The 11,325-nt window shown below is 34.4% G+C and overlaps 1 non-coding gene across 1 annotated transcript; it reads left to right on the forward strand.

Annotated features, from left to right (window-relative positions):
* Positions 1-209: 209 nt before the first annotated feature.
* Positions 210-316, forward strand: LOC113870526. The gene has a single exon (XR_003505549.1). It is a non-coding gene; the product is annotated as a small nucleolar RNA R71 (small nucleolar RNA).
* Positions 317-11,325: the final 11,009 nt, after the last annotated feature.

Raw genomic sequence — 11,325 nt, forward strand, 5'->3', positions numbered from 1 at the left:
CTGATGTGCTCAAATCTAAGACTTCTCTTCTTTGCACTACCCTTCTATTATGCTAAGCTTGCCTATCAGTGGATGAAATAGCATTAATTATTCTTGTGGCTTACTTTGCATCTACTGTCATCATTGTTCCACTAGCAACAACATCCAAAATCATTTTAGTGTCTAGCCGAAAACCATTGCAAAATATATTCAACTGATCCATATCTTCAAACCCATGGTTAGGACATTTCCTAAGCAAGGACTGAAAACGTTCTCAAGCTTCATAGAATGCTTCATCTTGACCTTGTCTAAAAATAGAGATATCAGATTTTGTACTAACATACTTATAAGGTGGAAAGAATCTGGTAAGAAATTTTCTTTCCACATCACTCTGCTTGTTAGACTCTGATTTGGATGTGATTTTAACCATTCTTTTGCTTCCCCAATAAAAGAAAATGGAAATAGCTTCAAATATGTTGCCTCCTCATCATCATCATCAAATCTCATAGTGGACACCAACTCATAAAAAGTATCAAGATGGGCATGTGGGTCTTCATGGTCCTTACCTGAGAACTGATGTGAACTAATCAAATTTAGGAAAGCAGGCTTAATTTCTACAACCCTTGCATTTGGTGGAACCACTATACATGAATAGTGCCTTGGACCTTGACGCATGGCATAATCACCAAGAGTTCTTCTTGGTGGTGGATTTGCTCTTAATCCTTCATTCCCTCCATGATTTCCACCATTCCCATTGTCACCTTGGTTATTTTCTCCAAGATCAGTCATTTCTTCCTTTTCTGAATCTGAGTGAATTTTCAATGGTTATGCAGTTGAAGACGCTCCTTGTTATGCTTGCTTATTTTTCTTCCTTGTTGCACTATTATTTCTTCTAGATGTTCTTTCAATCTCTGGATCAAACAACAATTGATTTGCAGGAGCTTTTCCTTGCAATATCATAAACAAGGAACTTGAAATAAGATTAGCAACAAAGAGTAATCAGATAAACAAAAATCAAATAAAACTAATTACAATACTCAACTAAGTATACTTAAAACCTAATACAATTTGCACATTGCTCCCCGACAACGATGCCAAAAACTTGTTGAGAATTTTCCTTCAAACATGACAAGTGTACCGGGTATATTGTAAGTAATAACCAGTAGGTACCGGAGTATCGTCCTCAGGGAGCAATTCAAATGTATTAATTATTAAGATACAAATTAATGAGCTTATATACAATAGAATTGATTGATGATTTTTATGAAATTTTGAATAAAAATTAAAATGTTAAATGATAATGTAAAATATGGGTAAAATTCAAGTTTAAGAAATTAGGATTGAATTTCATCTATCTCCCTCTCTATATTCTAATAATTCAACAATAAATATAGCAACCATTTCCAATGAATTTGATGCAAAATACAAAAGTCCTATATTTCAATTCCTTGAAAATATATTTCTAAGATAATTTCTCAAATGTTGATTCCTCAAACAATTAACAAACTATCCAGTATTAAAATCAGGATTTAAAAGTAATCAATAACTTAAAATCTATTCCAAGAGTAACAAGTTATTGAGTAATCTCAATCAGATCTAGATCTAAGTAATATTTTTTCAAATATAACTAAGATTTGACACTACTAAAAAGTCTGTTTATACAGACAGATTTTTAGAGCATTACAGATGGTTTTTTCTATTACAGACGGATATAAACCGTCTGTAATATCCTCGTCAGTAAATAATTACAGACGGATTTTCAAATCCGTCTGTAAGTTACAGACGGAAAAATCTGTCTGTAAGTTACAGACGGTAGAATCCGTCTATAAGTTATAGACGGTAAAATCCGTCTGTAAATCACAAACGAAAAAATCCGTATGTAAGTCACAGACGGAAAAATCCGCCTATAAATTACAGACGAAAAAATCCATCTGTAATCCGTCGGTGATATATTTTACTATAATTGATATTTTTTTATTTGTATAGATAGTTATTTCCTGCTGTTCTTGATTATCACAATTTATAAACAAAATAGAAACTATAGATTCGGCATCTAAACATTCCAAAATGATTTATAAAATATAAAATTTAAATGTTGTTACAAAGGAAGAAAAAAAAGTATCTAAATAAATACATTTAAAAATAAAATACAAGTCTTCATCAGGAATAATCTATATGGTCAGAATCCGAAGGAGCATCATCATCAGTAGAGGAATGATGCATGGAGGTGAAAACTGGTGGTGCTGGAGCTGGTGGAGGAGGAGGAAGAGGTGTGGAGCTGCTTGCTCTCATGAGCTCAAAATAAGCATGCATCTGCTGCATTTGCATATGCTGCTGCGTCATCTGCTGCTGGACCTCCCTTTGCATTCTCGACGCCACCTTCTTCTCTATCTTCTTCTCCATTTTCTTTGCCCACTTCTTCTTCCATGCACTTTCTTTGCTCTTCCACATCTCCTCATTCTGCTTCTGGAGTTCTTCATTGAGGGCATGGACCTGAGTGCGGACCATGTCCTCTACATCCTCAGGTGCAAGAGAAGGGGCATCTCCAGTGACAGATGCAGGGGACATGGAGTCTGCAAAGCGGCCCCCCATGCCATAAATGCGACCTTTATAAAGGCCACCCACTGTCTGTGACCACATAGCATCCTCATCTACTGACTCTGGATTCTGAGAAGATGCTTCCTCAAGCCTTTGAATATAGTCATCCTACAGTTCAGTTCAGATAATTAGATATTAGTTTGGAGAACTATTTAATAAGTCGCTAATAATAACATATATTATCAATAACTATGACTTACATATGTGGCCTGAGATCGTGTATCAACCCACAGGTTTTTGTCCTGCCTGCGAGTGTGTGTCTCTTTAAACAACTCTCCAGTAGTAGGTGGCCTCTTCAATGACTTCTCCTGCAATTAGAAATAAATCACAATCTCAAATATGAAATTATAGATAGAGTAAACTGAATTTTAAAATCACATACCAAGTTTGTCTTACTGCCAGCCAAAGTCATAGACCCACCAGTATGCAGTGACCCCCCTTTATTAGATGCCCTGTTTGTCTTGTTCTTTATAGAGAGATTTTTAAACTCATCTGTACCCCAATACTCTTGCAAGGCATGAAGAAAGTTGGGTCAGCAGTAGAAGGGTCTTGGCGAGCCTCAGTGTACATCTGTCTTAGTCGCTTTGCAGTGCGACTCTTCCAGGCCTTGAAAATCATCTTTTCATCCTGGGGGGGAATGGAGAAGTTGCTCTACAGAAACACAATTTCATTAGAAGAGGTACAAACAGTCATATGTAATTGCACTTAGTTAAAATTAATACACTATTATTACCTTCCAATCTTTGAACCATTCTATCTTTGTATCATTTGGCACCTTTGAAAAACTTCTGTAAGGCGCATCAAACATCTTCTTAATCGTATCTGTGACCTGATGGAGACCTTTCTGTGGTGGTATCCAACTGATAACACAATAAAATAAAACATAACTACTAACATTCACATAAAATACGCAATGTTAGGCATATTTGATTGAATTACTTACCAAGTGGACACATCCCATCTCAAAGTTTCTAACGATCTCGATGATGCCTGGGTCTGTGATGACTGCTGCCCGCTTACAGATGGGACAGCAGTGGATCCATCTCCTGTGCCCTGTGTAGCAGGTGACTGTGTGGCCTGTGTAGTAGGGGGTGCAGAGTGTGAAACTCGCTGTACTGGAGGGGGAGGAGCAATATACCCAGGATTCGGCACCATGATAAATTGCTCCTGTCCCCTAACCTGGGAGGTCTGCACTGTTGCTGGTGTGGACGTCGAAGTCGGAGCGGTAGGTGAAGAAGTGTTGCCACGATCAGTTTGCTAAGTAATACCCTTCTTACCTTTACCTTTACCTGCCATATCTGAATCAAACCATATATATGTTTAGAGACAAATACTATAATTTGTTTAAAATATGAATAATATTGGTGATAACTCAAATTAAATAATCATGGCAACATAGTAAATTGACAAACCTACTTACTTTACCTCATTTACTCTGATAGTTCAAGACTACCTTCATCATCATTCGATGAAAGTTCATCCATAATTCCTTCATCCTCGTCTTCTATGATGTCATCCATTTCATTATATCTCATAACTTGGGTAGGAGGGTCAATTATTTCAATTTCATTCAAAGGAGAAGATAAAATTGGAGGGACAACATTGTCTATTACTACACGTGAAGGAATTGAGTCATCAATTTGATATGCATCTTCATCATCTACTTCATCACTTTCAATTCGACCCCTTGGTTTAGTTTTAATTACAATCCTCCAACTTTTATTACATTTTCCATGGTAAGATAAGAAATATACTTGTCTCGCATTTTGTGCAATGATGAAGGGGTCAAAGCCTCTATATCTTTTGGTATGGTTAATCTCAATTATATTGTAATGGTTATGTTTACGTGTACCTGTTGGACGTGTTGGATCAAACCATTCACACTTGAATAAGACAATCCTTTTTATGGTTTCACCAGCATATTCAAGCTCAACAATTTCATGAAGTTTTCCATACCAATCACAGTCACCATCACTTGAATTTCCTCTTACACTAACTCCACTATTATCTGTTTTTCTCCCTTGACATGATTCAATAGTTTGAAATTTATACCCATTAACAAAGTAAATTGGCCAACAATATGCTTTATTTTTTGGACCTCTGGACAAGTTATATAGGTCAGGATCTGTGATACCATTAATAGGATCACGCACCTACACATACCATAAATCGATGTCAATTGATTGAATACAGAATAATATTAAAAAGTTGATTAACTAACATGTTAGGGAAATGTCATGACTTACATAACTTTTGAACCATGATGGAAATTGATTAAGGGATTCGTGACCATATAATTGTTCAAAATGTCTGTAAACATTGCAACATCATTAACTAGATTTGAATGACCATGATCAGAAAAAATCATTAAAGCAATCATAAGTCACTTACGTTCTGAATGGTTGAACTTCATCACAATTTAATAAGATGTGCAAGTGGGCGGCCTCTGATTCATCACCTAAGATCCATCGTTCTTCGCATTTTCCAGATACACAACCTGGTTGGTTGAATATAGATAGACTTGGCTCATTACTACTTTCTCCCCCATCATCATTTCGACCAACCCGAGTTCTCCTAGATTGAACATGAGGTTCAAAATAGTATGTGCAAAAATTTGATGTCTCCTTTGATATATATGCCTGGCATATGGATCCTTCCACTTGAGCTCTATTTTTCACAGTCCTTTTGAACCCTCCAATTTCTCGTTCAAACGGATACATCCACCTGTATTGTACTGCTCCACAAACACGTGCTTCATACGCTAAGTGTATAGGCAAGTGCTCCATAGAGTCAAAGAAACCAGGGGGAAGTATTCTCTCTAATTTGCACAAAATGACAGGAATATTTTTCTCCATAACTAATAGATCTTCAACCCTTAGAGTAGGTGAACACAGGTCCCTAAAGTACTCACTTAACTCAGTCAATGGCTTCCAAACATGGTCTGGTAGTTCCCTAAATGCAGCAGGTAGAAGACACCCCATGAATATGTGGCAATCATGACTTTTCATCCCAAAAAATCTTCCTTGTTCAACATTCACACAACGACTGAGGTTTGATGCGTAACTGTCAGGCATTTTTAACTCCTTCACCCACTTACACACATCTTGTCTTTGTGGTAAAGTCAGAGTGTAACTTGCCTTTGGCTTTGACCATCAACCATCTGCAAGTTGTTGTAACCTCAATTCATGACGCCTACAATATTCTTCTAAATCTTGCCTTGCCTTGACATTATCTTTAGTTCGATCAGTGTCCATTATAGTATTCATGATATTGTCAAATACATTTTTTTCCACATGCATCACATCTAAACAATGACGAACTAAGTTATCCTTCCAATATGGGAGCTCCCAGAATATACTTTGTTTGGTCCAATTATGTGTCATCCCATAACCAGGAAACCTAATGGATTTTCCTACTTCTGTTATTTTTGGCAAGTGTTTAACTCTATCCCATACTTGATGACCATTTAAACGGGCGGGAGGGTCCTCATTCTCAACAGTTGCTTTCTTAAATTTGTATGCTTGACGCCTATAAGGATGTTCCATATCTAAAAATCTCCTATGGCAATCAAACCATGAATTTTTTCCTCCATGTTTTAAAGTAAATGCCTTTGTATCCTCCATACAAATTGGACATGCTAATTTCCCTTGAGTCATCCATCCAGACAACATTCCATAAGCAGGAAAATCATTTATCGTCCACATCAGTGCTGCCTTCATGATAAAATTTTGCTTCCTTGATACGTCATAAGTTACTACACCCTCACACCATAACTCTTTCAACTCATCAATCAAAGGTTGAAGGTATACATCAATTTTAGCCTTTGAATTTTCTGGACCAGGAATTATTACAGTCAAGAATAAATATGGATTTTTCATGCTCATTTCAGGAGGAAGATTAAAAGGTGTAACCACAATAGGCCAACAAGAATATGGTTTATTAAATTGATTGTTTGGAGCGAACCCATCAGCACATAACCCTAACCTTACATTTCTAGGATCGGATGCAAACTCAGGATACACTTGATCAAAATGTTGCCAAGCCTAACCATGAGAGGGATGAGTCATTATCCCATCACTCTTTTTATTTTCAGCATGCCACGTCATGTAAGGAGCTGAACTCATAGACGCATACAACCTTTTTAGCCTAGGAATCAAAGGCAAATAATACATTCTACTTTGCAGTACATCTTTATGTTTACCACTTCTACCACCTCTTCTTGGTTTAAACCTAGGCTCTCCACAGAATTTGCAATTGGTCAAAACAGCATCATCTTTGTAATACAGCATGCAGCCTTTCAAACAACAATCAATTTTGACTTCTTTTAATCCAAGTTTGGAAACTAATTTTTTGGCTTGGTAAAAGTCCTTTGGGATGGAGTCAAGTTCGGGACTAAGCTCACTAATTAATGTAGCCCATTGATCAAATGAACTCTGACTTTGATTGCCTTCTGACTTTATTCTTAACATTCTTATTGCTAAAGATAACTCTGAATGCACACACCCATCCCATAAAGGCTTGTTTGCTGCTTCTAAAACAATATAAAACTTTGTAGCCTCTCCATTAGGTTCTTCTTCAGCTTCAAAATCATGAAAAATTCTAAATTCAGGACCAACAGCATCATAAACCATTTCTTGATAACGACTATTGCTTTCTTCCCAACTTACATTACCTACATGACCACCTGATTGTAATATATTTGAATTACCTACTTGATTTTCTAAATTAACTTCTTCCCCATGCTCAGTCCATATCCAATAATCATGTTTAAATCCAAACTTATACAAATCATATCTAATTGAATCAATATCCAAAAACTTTCTACACTTGCACTTAGAACATGGACACCTAACGACCTGATTGGTGATGAATTGCTGCGAATTACAACAGACGCGTATAAATTCCTCTACACCCTCAAAGAATTCAGGTTTTATTCCCCCCCGACTTGAGTGCAACCTATCATACATCCACTGACGATTTCTGAGAAACATCTTCCTCAAGAACTATATAAACCTAATACAAATATACAATGTGGTATCAACCTTCTAAAATACATTACAGAAAATTTTAATATAAATTTTGGCAGAATCTCCCCTAATACATGTTAATTTCCTTACATTTGTTTACTATTTTTTTACAAAAATGAAAATTTCACCTAAAATCAACTAATAAATTATATAACAATAAATTATTCGATACATCAAACACAAACACATCACAATCCTAAACCGTTCTAGAGCACATCCCCTTGTAACTCCACAACATGCATATTCTACAAACTCCACAAACACAAATAATCCCACAGCACACAATAATCATGTTCGGAGAAGGACCTCTACGCCCTTCCCCCCAGTCATACAATCTTCAATCCTACAACTCTATCTTAGAAATTTTAAGTCTCTAAAAAACATAAAAAATTAAAAAACTAAACCGATTAAAAGTTAGAGTATCGTACCAGGAATACAATGATGCAAAAAAACTTTCAAATGGTTGCTCCAATAACTCGCAATGGCCAAAACACTGAGCTCTTAGAGAGAGAGAGAGGGGGGAGCGAGAGAGAGAGAGGGTTCTGATAATGGGGGAGGGGAAGAGGAGACGCGATTTTAATGGGTTTCAGTCATTACAGACGGGAAAATCTGTCTGTAATGGGTTTAATGAAACGGTGCGTTTCAGGAGGCACATTACAGATGGATTTTTCCGTCTGTAAATGCGTCAATCCCATTTACAGACGGAAAAATCCGTCTGTAATGTGCCACCTGAAAGGTCGGCTAAAACTGCCATATTTACAGACGGGAAAATTCGTCTGTAATTTCCCGCTATAATATTTCGTCCTATTTTCAAACTACAGACGGAAAAATCCGTCTGTAATTGCTGTCTATAACGTTTGGCGCCAAAAGGCGGGCTAAATACAGACGGATTTTTCAAAAAAAAAAAAAATTTATTTCACAAATCCGTCTGTAAAGCCGTCTGTAATACAGACGGATTTTAATATTAAGCGCTTTTCTAGTAGTGTGAGCTCCAAAAACCATCAAATAGATAGATTCAACCATTAACACAGATTGAAATCATTAAATCAATATAAGTGAAGAAGAAACAACTATATTTATATAAACTATTGAGAATACATCAAGTTTGAAGATTTACATTCAATCTCACACAAATTCTAGCTGCTCATGGCAACTATAGTAACAAGAATTGAGATACAAACGGAGTAAAACATCAAAATCCAAGTATTCCTACTCTTTTCCTATGTTTTGCGCCGCTCTCCCTCTCTAGAAATGTATATGAAACAGTAACCTCCCTTCAAAAACATAAAAGTCATCTTTTATACTGGTTTGTACAAACTTCTCTTACTGCAGCGACACCTCCTCATTGTAGCGAGACATAGAGATAGAAATTAGATCATTCTGTATGTCTCTCACTACAGCAATATTTCTCTCTACAACGACACAAGAGACTCTCGCTACAGCAACATATTCTCGCTGTAGCGAGAGGAGCACAGAATCACTCTCTTCACAATTAAGCATTCTCACTGCAGCGAGAAACCTTCAGAAGTTAACTTTTCTACAACTTCATGCTTTATATGCTCTTTTTTTTTTACTTTTGCAATCTTCTTTAACTTTAAATGATGTCTCTCATTTGATTCTGAGCGACCCATTCTCGCTTTAGTTAGAGCAGCACAGAATCACCCTCTTCACAATTAAGCATTCTCGCTGTACGGAGAAACCTTCAGAAGTTAACTTTTCTACAACTTCATGCTTTATATGCTTTTTTTCTGACTTTTCAAATCTTCTTCAACTTTAAATGATGTCTCTCATTTGATTCTTACTACAATATAGATCAAAAGGGAATCAAAACACTAACAATTGCATTCTTTTCCTAAAATATACAAGTAATTGTAAAAGTTCCAAGTTTAAGGGGAATTTAACAAAATAATCCAACTTTTAACATGAAAAGTGTTCAAATCATGATCTCAAATCACTTATTTTATACAATTATCAAAATACCCCACTCAAAGTCCTTCAGCCTTGTGCTTACACACTTGGATCGTGCGCCTTTGCCTCTTATCATGCTTTCCGTGCCTCTCACCATGTTTCTATCAGTGATTATTCCCTCCAGTCCCACACGCGAGTCAACCTCCTAGACCTTTGCATCCATTTTCCTTACAAAAACTACCGAGGAAGAGGAGACGAAAAGGAGAGGCTAAAATTTTTTAGAGGAGACATTCCTAAACTTAGAGAGAAAATAAGGAGGGGAAGAGAAAAGAGGTTCAAAAATTTCAAGTAAGTCGCATACATTCTATGAAATTATTATGTATATTAATATAAGTTTCATTCAATAAAGCTTTTAAAATCCTCTTTTAATCATCCTCAACCTTTTAAATTCACTATTAAGATCTTTTTTCTCCACCACTTCCTTTCATCTCTATCAATCCACTATTCTCACCCATATAAGTTCATCCCTTTAACTCATCTCCAACCAAGAACAATTCATTTCTTCTTCACATTTTTTCTACCTCTCCCTCAACCCACATCCTGAATCTCAAAAACTTTTCTCCCTCAACTCATCACCTTCAACCATGAAAGTTTTTCCTCCTTCACCCATCACCCAACCATGGCCTCCATCAAACTTATCTTCATCCCTTTTATGATCTTTTTTTTAAAGAAAAAAAAAACTCATTTGTTGCCCTAAAAAACTCAACTACTCAAATCTAGAGTTTTTTTTAATTTTTTATTTTGGACCTTTCTACTCTTTTTTAAAATAAAAAATTTAATTCTTTTTAATCTAAAAATTTTATTTCCATTTTTCTTTTTGGTAGCAAGTGGTCTAAATTATACCAAATATTAACAATTTTTATTTGTAAAATTTTTTATTCTAACATTAACAATAAATTCTCTCCATAATTTTTCATGTTATTTCATTATTTATGTCTTATTTAAATATTAGTTATTTGTTTTTTTAGAATTATTATCTTTATTTTATTTATTGTATAATTGTAGAATGTTAATATGATTCAATTTTATATTTATGATTTACTTTCTTTTATTTCATGAATAGTAAATTATTAATTTTTATAAAATAAATAAATAATAATATAGTTGTATTAATTTATAATACTAATGCATTACTTCTCTGCTGTCATGTATTATAAATTGATAAAGTCTAAGTATACTTATGTTACATTAGCTTTATACAATATTAATTTATCATATCTTGTATTTAATTAATTTGATAATTATCTTAATAATTACTCATAATGTGTTCCTTCTCTAATTACTAACTTACTAATCAATCAACTAATTTAAATCTAAGTTTTTTTATTAACAGAATAATTTATAATGCTAATATGTAGCGATTCTACCTTTATACGTTATAAATTATCAAAATTTATGTATACCAAAATTACCTTAGTTTTTACATACAATCAATTTATACAAAACTTAAATCTAACTTATAAAATTAATCAATTACATGATTTTTTTATTTAATTAAAATATATTATCTAATTAAAAATATTTCTCTATTTTCTATCATTAAAAAAATTCATTGATTTAATTAAATAATATTATTTTTATTATATTAATATAACAATTTATAATGTTATTATGTAGTGTTTCTACTTTATACGCTTTAAATTGTTAAGACTTTTTTGTACCAACATTATCTTGAATCCTATGCAATATAAATTTATCAAATGAAGTTTTAATCTTTTTATTAAACAAATATTTTCTTCAATCAATTCAAATA

Source organism: Abrus precatorius, unplaced genomic scaffold (assembly GCF_003935025.1).
Source record: "Abrus precatorius isolate BTA unplaced genomic scaffold, Abrus_2018 Scaffold6, whole genome shotgun sequence".
In the NCBI taxonomy this organism is placed as follows: domain Eukaryota; kingdom Viridiplantae; phylum Streptophyta; class Magnoliopsida; order Fabales; family Fabaceae; genus Abrus; species Abrus precatorius.